At 43.1% G+C, this 9079-nt stretch overlaps 1 pseudogene; it reads left to right on the top strand.

Annotated features, from left to right (window-relative positions):
* The first annotated feature begins 3972 nt into the window (after positions 1–3972).
* Positions 3973–4450, top strand: LOC110327092 (annotated as a pseudogene).
* The last annotated feature ends 4629 nt before the right edge of the window (positions 4451–9079 follow it).

Here is a 9079-nt window from a genome sequence, read left to right as displayed (position 1 = left end):
GTTACCAGGGATGGATGACTCAGCATCCCATCAGGAAGGCCTGGAGAGTTCCTGGAGTCACCAAACTTCAGTCCACATTGGAAGACCAAGAAGTTGGGTTCTGACGACTGTAAAGGATGACAGTGGTAACGACAACAGCTGGCCAGACAATCCCACCAGCAACAAGTGACTGAAAGGAAGCACATAGCTTTGCTGTCTCTTTAGACCAACATCTATTTATATGGCCATTGGAAGAGTCTGCAGCCAGAAGGTACTGGATGCTCTAGTAGAGAGTTCTCCACCCGTTAATCCTTCCTGGAAATGCCTCTTATAGACTCATCCATAAGAGTCTAAGGCAGAGCCAGAGCCAATCAAGAAATCCAGTACTAACTTTAACCCATGCTATGATATGTGCGTATTCATGTTTACTTGTCATAGACAAAGACTTTTCTGAAGTGCTGTGCCAACTCATGGTTTCCCGAGTGGATTTCCTTCACTGTTTAAGCTCACATTTCTCCATTTCTTTCCTATAAAGTCATGGGTTCTCTTGTGTTGTTCTGTAATAGAAGGAAATCATGAAGTCTAGTTTATTCTTAAATGGAAGGGAAGGGGGATATTTTGATCCCGCTGCTTGGAGTTGGAGAATCTATATTTATTTACTCATCCATTCACTCATCTCAGTATTTTATATCTTGGATGATAACCCAACACTCACTATTAGTTATTTCACCAGCATTGACCACTGATGCTCTTCCAGGATGGCCTTCTTCCATCCCTTTAAGGTGCCACAGCCCATCCTCTTATTTTTAAAGCACTTTCTCTCTTTCTGGAATTAAATAATAATCCAGGCTAGTGCTGTGTTGCTTCTGTCCAGTCTTATAATCGGCTTTTTCTCTAAGGGGCTCTGATTTCATTTGTTGGAAAGCAATGTTTCAAACCCAGGACCTCAGTGCTGGGTGTCTCATTATGTCTTCAAGCTTCATTGCCCATGAAGATGATTGCCTTTCTACTGTTTACTGGCCATTTGGATGTTCTTTTTTTTTTTTTTTTTTAAGATTTATTTATTATACATAAGTACACTGTAGCTATCCTCAGACACTCCAGAAGAGGGCGTCAGATCTCATGGTTGTGAGCCACCATGTGGTTGCTGGGATTTGAACTCCAGACCTTCGGAAGAGCAGTTGGGTGCTCTTACCCATTGAGCCATCTCACCAGCCCTTGGATGTTCTTTTTAATGAAATCATTATTGGCATCATTTGCTTGTCATCTGTCTCTCTATCTATCCATCATCTATCTATGTATCTATCTATGTATCTATCTATGTATCTATCTATGTATCTATCTATGTATCTATGTATCTATGTATCTATGTATCTATGTATCTATGTATCTATGTATCTATGTATCTATGTATCTATGTATCTATTCTATCTATCTANTATGTATCTATGTATCTATGTATCTATGTATCTATGTATCTATTCTATCTATCTATCTATCTATCTATCTATCTATCTATCTATCTATCTATCTATTCTATCTATCTATCTATCTATCTATTCTATCTATCTATCTATCTATCTATCTATCTATTCTATCTATCTATTCTATCTATCTATCTATCTATCTATCTATCTATCTATCTATCTATCTATCTATCTATCTATGTGTGGTGACAGGTGTGTGTGCATGTGAATCAATGGGCACCCGTGGACGTCAGAGGACAATTTGCATGAGTGGATTCTCTTACAGCACCTGCATCCTTAGGATTGAACTTCATAAGACTTGAAGGCAAGCATTAGCAGCCGAGCCATCTCCCTGCCCATTGTTGGTTTTCTTACTGGAATACCTACTTTTTCCCCACTATGGGTTTCCCTTAGATACAAATTTGGGATTTGAGTCCTTCACCAGGAGTATGTGGGGCAAATGTTTCCCCCAATTCTGTAGCTCACTGCCACTCCCAGCCCCACTACTGCTAGAGTCTTTGACAAGCAGGGCCTCTTCCATTTGGTCATTTCCCCATTCTGGATGTTTTTAGGATCGTATGCTACTTGTGAAAAGTTACACACTTTTACCTTTCATATTTAAGGTACAATGCACCCAGAATTGATTTCTGATACAGTGTAAACTGGAGCTTAATGACATTTTTGGTGTTACTTGTTGTGGATGGCCCTGGTGCTGCCTGTATTTTGATGTTAATTCTGCTTTTCCAGGAGGAGTTGTCTGGACTAGGAATGAGTCAGGTGACTTCTTGTGAACCTTCCCCTAATGAATAAAGGGACCAATCACTGGGTGAGTAGGTGGGGCTTCCAGGTTGGATGGAAGAAGAGAGGAAGCAGGAGAGAGTTAGAGGTTTTGGGATAGGGTTAGCGAAAGGACAAGGTGTGGCTGCTAGTGTCTCTTGGTTAATATGGCGAATCTGCCAGGATTTGCTGGAGGATTTAGATTTAGCATGGCTTACAAGACTAGGATTCTAGCTGTTGTGCCCAGAGATTGAGTTACCATTGTTTCTGAACTAAGTTTGTATGGTGTTTTCCTTCTTGCAGCAACTCGACTGGGTTCCAGAGAGAAAGGTATGGCAGCAAACCCTTTGCCAGATGTGTATCACAAAAGGCCGTGGGAGTTTTAAAGCATGGGGCTGGCATAGTAATGGCCTGCCAGTGGGAACTTAGCGAGCTGGGTGGAGAGATTTTGGAGCTCTGAGTCAGAGAGTCTCCACAAGATAAGAAGAGCAGGTCTGCCATTGCCCACCATTGCACAGCTGGCCAGCCTGCTGGGCAGGGTATAGCATGGAATGTGCCATTCCTTTTTAGTATTTCTCACAACAGCTACTATATAAGTTAGCTTTGGATTTTCATTCCCTGATCTCCCTGCAACCCTGTGTTTGTTTGTGTGCGTGTGTGTGTGTGTGTGTGTGTGTGTGTGTGTACAGACTTACAATATTCCATTGTAAGGTGACTTTTAAAGATTTTAAAAGTGGTGAATGGATATCACCATTATATTACTACATTCCTTTTCTTGGCTGGTGAGCTGGCTCAGTGGGCAAAGATGCTTCCTGCCAAGTCTGATGATTCAAGTCTAATCCCTGGAACCCACTGGTAGAGGAGGAGATCTTACTCCTGAAAATTGTCCTCTGACCTCTATGTATATATGCACAGAGAAAATAAAATTAAAAAAACATCCCCATCATCACTTGTTGTCCTTATACTTTTCTCTTCTCTATTGTATTATTGCAATGAATTATATTGAGTTATATTGATTAATTTTAATGTAAAATAAAGTTGGTTGCTATAATTACCTCTCCCCTCATCATATGCCATTCTTTTTTTTATATATGATTAGGTGATTTTTAAAACAGTTTTCAAGTAGGTTTACGAAAGACCTAACTGCTACACTCTGTTATTACTTAGTTCTAGTTTCACAGTTGCTGCTGGCAGTATAAAATAAATCTAGACTATTTTTAAAAGTTTTGCTTTCCTCCTTCCTGACTTTAAAAAAAAAAAACCTTTTAGACTTTCACCATTTATTCTGTTTTCAATGTCAACTCCAGGATTCTTTGATATCCCCAGTAAAATGTGGCAGATTAAGCATGCTGAGAGAATCACAGCTCCATCACCAAGCTCACAGTCACCTGGTCTGTGGACCTGTGGGCTCCAATCCCTAACTGATTTTTACTCCTTTTAGAATTTTAGATAGAAATGACTCAGAATTCCTTGGTTACTCTGTTGGCCATCTAAATTTATTTCTTTACTTATTTAGTTAGCTTCACACAAGCTTGGGTCATCTTGGAAGAGGAAAACTTAATTGAGAAATGGCTCATCAGATTGGCCTCCAGGCATGTCCGTGGGACATGTTCTTGATCGATGACTGATGTGGCAGTGGGCTCACTGTGAATGGTACCACCCCTGAGTGGGTGCTCTTCAGACATCTAAAAGAAAAAAAGCAAGCTGGGCTTCCACAGGAAGCCTCCATGCCGTCGCTTGTGCCACCACCATGTCGCTAGTGATCCCTGAGAAGTTCTGGCACATTTTCTGAGTACTCAAAACCAACATGGGCAGCATCAATGTTCAACATCTGCCTTCCTCAGCACCACAAGAGAATATCCCTGCCATTAAGGGTATGGGGCAGAGATACGCTCTTGTGGTGCTGAGGAAGGCAGACGTTGAAATCACCAAGAGTGCTGGAGAACGCACAGAGGATGAGGAGGAGCGTGTGATCACCATCACACGGAATCCATGACAGCATAAGATTCCAGACTAGCTCTTGAACAGGCAGAAGGATGGGAAGGATGGGAAGTACAGCCAGGCTCTGGTCAGTGGTCTAGACAGCAGCCTTCATGAGGACATGGAGTGGCTGAAGAAAATTAGAGCCCACGGGGGCTGCACCAGTTTGGGTCCTTTGTGTCTAAGATCTGCACACCAAGACCATTGGCTGCAGGGGCTGTATTGTGGGTGTAACCAAGAAGAAATGAGTCCCTGGCTCTTTGCTGTTAATAAATAATTTATATACCTATGGAGGGGGGAAGTAAGCTGGGAAAGCCATGGGGAACAAGCTATTAAGCATTGTTGCTCAGTGGTCTCTGCTTTATTTCCTGACTTCGTATTTCTGCTTTGACTTCACTTACTGATGGACTCTAATCTGTAAGCTCAATAAACCTTTTCCTCCCCAATTTGGCTTTGGTCATTGTCTCATCACAGCAATACATGGCTTGCTGTGTCACCCATGTTGGCATCCTAAACAGTCCATCAACAGGAAGTCCAAGAGAAAACTTTATCGTCCTGTGTGGCTCTGTCTGTTTCTCAGCCTTCTGGTTTGGGCGGCTTGCTTTAAGAACGAGGATGCTGGGTCTCTTTGGGGATTGTAGTTCCTCCAAACTGGCTGTCTTGGAAAACAAAAGAGTGTCCTTTTCTTCTCCTAGGCCTGTGAGACACTGTGCTGACTTAGAGGTTGGGTTCCAGGAGAGGTGGAGGCCCTCTGTTCAAGAATGTCTTCTCCTTTGGTGTAAGAGTGACAAACGCTGCTGGCCCATTTTTCCCTTTTGGTTTTCAGGGTCCTTTCTTAAACACAGAACTACTTCATACCTAACCCAAAGCTGAACATGGACTCATCCCATGTAGCTGTAAGGTTGTATAGTTTGATTGATGCCCTCCCTGCCCATCAGCCCCTGGGAAACAGCACCCTACTCTTTCCTCTTACAGGATTCACTTTTGTTAGATTCACAGACGAATGGATTATCTGTCTCTTTGGGTCTCACTTACTCACGTAGCATAATGTCTCCAGGGTCAGCAACAGCCCTTTCCTTTTAAGGTTGAGTAATATGTTATCATTTATACCCTAGCTGAATGATCAGTTTATCTGTTGATGGCTATCTAGGTTATTTTCAGTTTTTTTTTTTTCACTACATAGCCAAGGCTAGCCTAGAACTTGAACTGTTCCTTCCTTTGTGTCCTGAGTGCAGCTCACACCCTGGCTACCATGAAAAACCCAGTTATAGATAAGGAAGAACAAGTATGATAGAATATGCTGATTTTTCCCCCTTTGGATATACCCCCAAAAGTAGGATTTCTGGGTTGTAGAGTAGTTCTATTTTTAATTTTTCAAGAAAACATTACCCCCCTTCTCCTCAGTGGCTGTATGAATTACCTTTTCACCAACAGTAAGCAAGTGTTCCCTTTCTTCCAGGCAGTCCCTAACACTTCACTTCATTGTTTTGGTACATATCCTAACAGACTCGAGTGCTGTCCCTGAGTGGTTTTCATTTGTATCTTCCCGATGAATGATTTTGACCATTTTCCCTACACCTGCTGGCTGTTTCTGCGTCTTCTTTGGGAGAAAATATTGTATCTTTGCTACTGTTGATCATTCATTAATCAGATTTTATTTTCACTGAATTGTTTTTATTTTCACTGAGTTTCTCTAGGATAGTAACCCCCTGATCAGATACATAGTCTGCCAATATTTTCTCCTGACTGATAGGCTCATTTTAAAATTGTTGATTGTTTCCTTTGCTGGGCAGAGGACTTTTATTTTAATTTAAAGTTATTTTAATTTTAACCATCCTTTTGAGGCAGGGTCTTAGGAATTCTCCTTCCTCCTCTCTCTCCTCTTCTTCCTCCCTCCCTTCCTCCCTTCCTTCTTTCCTTCCTTCCTTCCTTCCTCCCTCCCTCCCTTCCTCCCTCCCTTCCTCCCTTCCTTCTTTCCTTCCTTCCTCCCTCCCTCCCTCCCTCCTTCCTCCCCCCCCTGTCTTTCTCTCATCCTCTCTACCTCCAATCTAGGCCTTAAATAAAACAGAGCCTTACATAAGGTAAAAGTGTCAGTCAGTTTTCCCCACTGAGATGAAACACCTGAGACAGTCAGTCACAGAGAAGAAAATCAAGTTGTGGTTTCAGAAGTTTCAATCCACAGTCACTTGACCCTATTACTTTGGGCCTGGGACAGCTCAGTCCATTATGATGGCTGGGAGGGAGGGAGGGAGAGAGGGTTTCCAATATCACTTTCAAAGGCATCTCTCCCAATGCCCTAACTTTCTTTTGCTAGGACCTGCCTAAGGGTCTATCACCCAGCATAGACTGGTCGTCACGATCCATCTTTCCCATGTGGGCCACTGGGGGAACATTCTGTATCCAAATTACAGCAACAACGTCACCAAGGCTATGGAATCAAGTCACCTTTACCATAGTGTACTGCTCAGAAGCATGCCACAGGTTCTACCTTGGCATTGACCAGGGGAGGTCACCTTAGGGTGTGTCTGCTATATAAGATCTGTTGCAACATTTCAACTCTGCCTTTACAGTACAAAGACAGCTCTAGACAATACATTAGAAGAAACAAATGAGCATAGTTAAGTCTGAAACTGTACTTGCAATAATAGGCTGAGGGCCAGCTTTGGCTAATGAACCTCAGTTTGCCAACCCTAGTTTTTACAACACAGCCAACTTTTGACCTGAACCAGGAGATTTTTATAAGGAATCGGTCACAACCTTATAACACCCGCTTAATAACAAATCTTACTAGTCATTTCCCCCCAGAAGCTGTCTTTTTCTTGAGCAACTGACTGGTTCTAGCTCACGAACACTGTAATTTTACATCACTGATGAGGGCTGAGGAGATGGTTCAGTGGGTAAAGGCACCTGCTGACAATTCCGATGACTCGAGTTCGAGCCCTGGGACCCACACAATGGAAGGAGAGAATGGGACCCCCAAACCATCCTCTGATAGTCACGCATGCTCTACAGAATGTACGCATGCACGCGCGCGCGCACAAACACACAGTATTTATTTTAAAAGTTATTGAAGTAAAGCATCCAGGCAGAAACCATGTTGAGTGTCTATTTTTCAATTTGTTTGGGTTTTCTTCTTCGCCTTGGCCAACAGGAAGCTCGGTGTCACTGATGTAGAGTCATCCAATGTTAAAGACTCTGTGGGGGGTCTTCATTTTCTGTATATGATTTAATTTGATTTTCTCCATATGATTTAATTTTTTTCAGTCTTGATTTCTCTTATTTACCCACAACTCAGTTGATGGGCCCTTGCCATATCATGGGGTGTCTGTTTTAAATCCTCTCTGAACAAGACTGGGAAATTATTGTTTCATAATATTATTTTATGTGTATGGGTATTTTGCTTGCATGCATATCTGTGGACCACATGCATGCCTGGTGCCCATGAAGGCTAGAAAAGGGCATTGGGTTTCCTGGACTTGGAGTTATAGACAGCTATGAGTTGCTATGTGATTAGTAGGAATTGAACCTAGGACCCTATTACTGATCCATCTCCTAGCCCCAGAAAGATGTTCTGAACAATATTAACGTACTGCCTTTTGGTATCTAGGAGGTAATGGGATGTGAGTAACCCCTATATTCTAATCAGAACAAGTAACAATTCAGTAGAAAAAGCATTCAAGTTCTCCCTTGATGGTTAAGGAGGAAGATATTGAAAAGTTCAACCTTGGGGAACACTGCTGGCTTCTTGTTGTTGGTTCTGAGCTCATTCAAAGGGGAGGATCCATGTGATCTCATGGTCATTGCACATTGCGCTGGGCTGCACCTGGGTAGGGCTGCGCTGGGCAGGGACCATGGCTCAGTGCCTCTGCACTCATGAGATCACAGGCCATGTCTCACAAGGGTGCTATTGTGCCTGGGGCCTCTGTACTGACTTCATTGCTGAGCTGTCTCCCCCCACCCCCAAGCTCTCTTGTAGTCCAGGGAAGGCAGCTGTACAATGGTTCTTTGGTGAAATCATGCTACCCGGCCACAGCTGTCAATCAGTTTTACTTGGTCCCTTTTAGTCTCATTGGGGCAGATGACCACAATGCCTGCATGGCCTGTAGGTGGCCTTTGTCAGCAGGGATGGTAGACCTCAGGTAACCTGAGGCTCTTCTGGTCATGAGATGATTGTTCCCAGGCCAAAATGCCTTTGGTTGCTCTCCCCTGGCTCACGGCATGGGTGCCCTTGAATGCTGAGATTTTCTTTGAGGTCTGTGTGAACTCTAGATGTATGGGGGACTGAATGATGCCTGGCATGTCTATTAGTGTTCAGTGTGCACCAGAAATGAGCTAACAGGAAAACTTGGGCTGCTGTACTGCTCTTAGGAAGCATCCATTTCCTGTGTCTCCAGACTGTTCACACTCTCTTACATGCAGAGGCAGTGCAACGTGATGTCAATGTTATTCTCTAGAACCAGACGATGTTACTCAAAGCCTCTTATACCCTGTGTGAACCTGTACACATGACCTGCCTTCTCTGTTTTCTTTATAAAATAAGGATTTGAAGAGAGAGCAATAGTTTCTCAAGTTCCTGTTTTCTTTCTTGGTTTGTTTTCTGTTGGCATTTAGTCTAGACTCTGTCCCACAGTTATCTGGCAACTACAGGTGTGGCTGACTCACCTTAAAAGGGGGCTACTTGCCCCTTCCTCCTCCTCTTGCTCTCTTGTCCTTGCTCCCTAACCCCTTTCCCCTCTCTCTCCATTCCTCTCTCCCCTCTCTCCATGTGCTCAAGGCTACCCTCTTCTTCTCTTCTCTTCTCTTCTCTTCTCTTCTCTTCTCTTCTCTTCTCTTCTCTTCTCTTCTCTTCTCTTCTCTTCTCTTCTCTTCTCTTCTCT

This window comes from Mus pahari, chromosome 9, assembly GCF_900095145.1.
Source record: "Mus pahari chromosome 9, PAHARI_EIJ_v1.1, whole genome shotgun sequence".
Lineage (NCBI taxonomy): Eukaryota > Metazoa > Chordata > Mammalia > Rodentia > Muridae > Mus > Mus pahari.
Note: the sequence above shows the minus strand (reverse complement) of the source record. Positions and strands in the feature narration are given on the sequence as shown.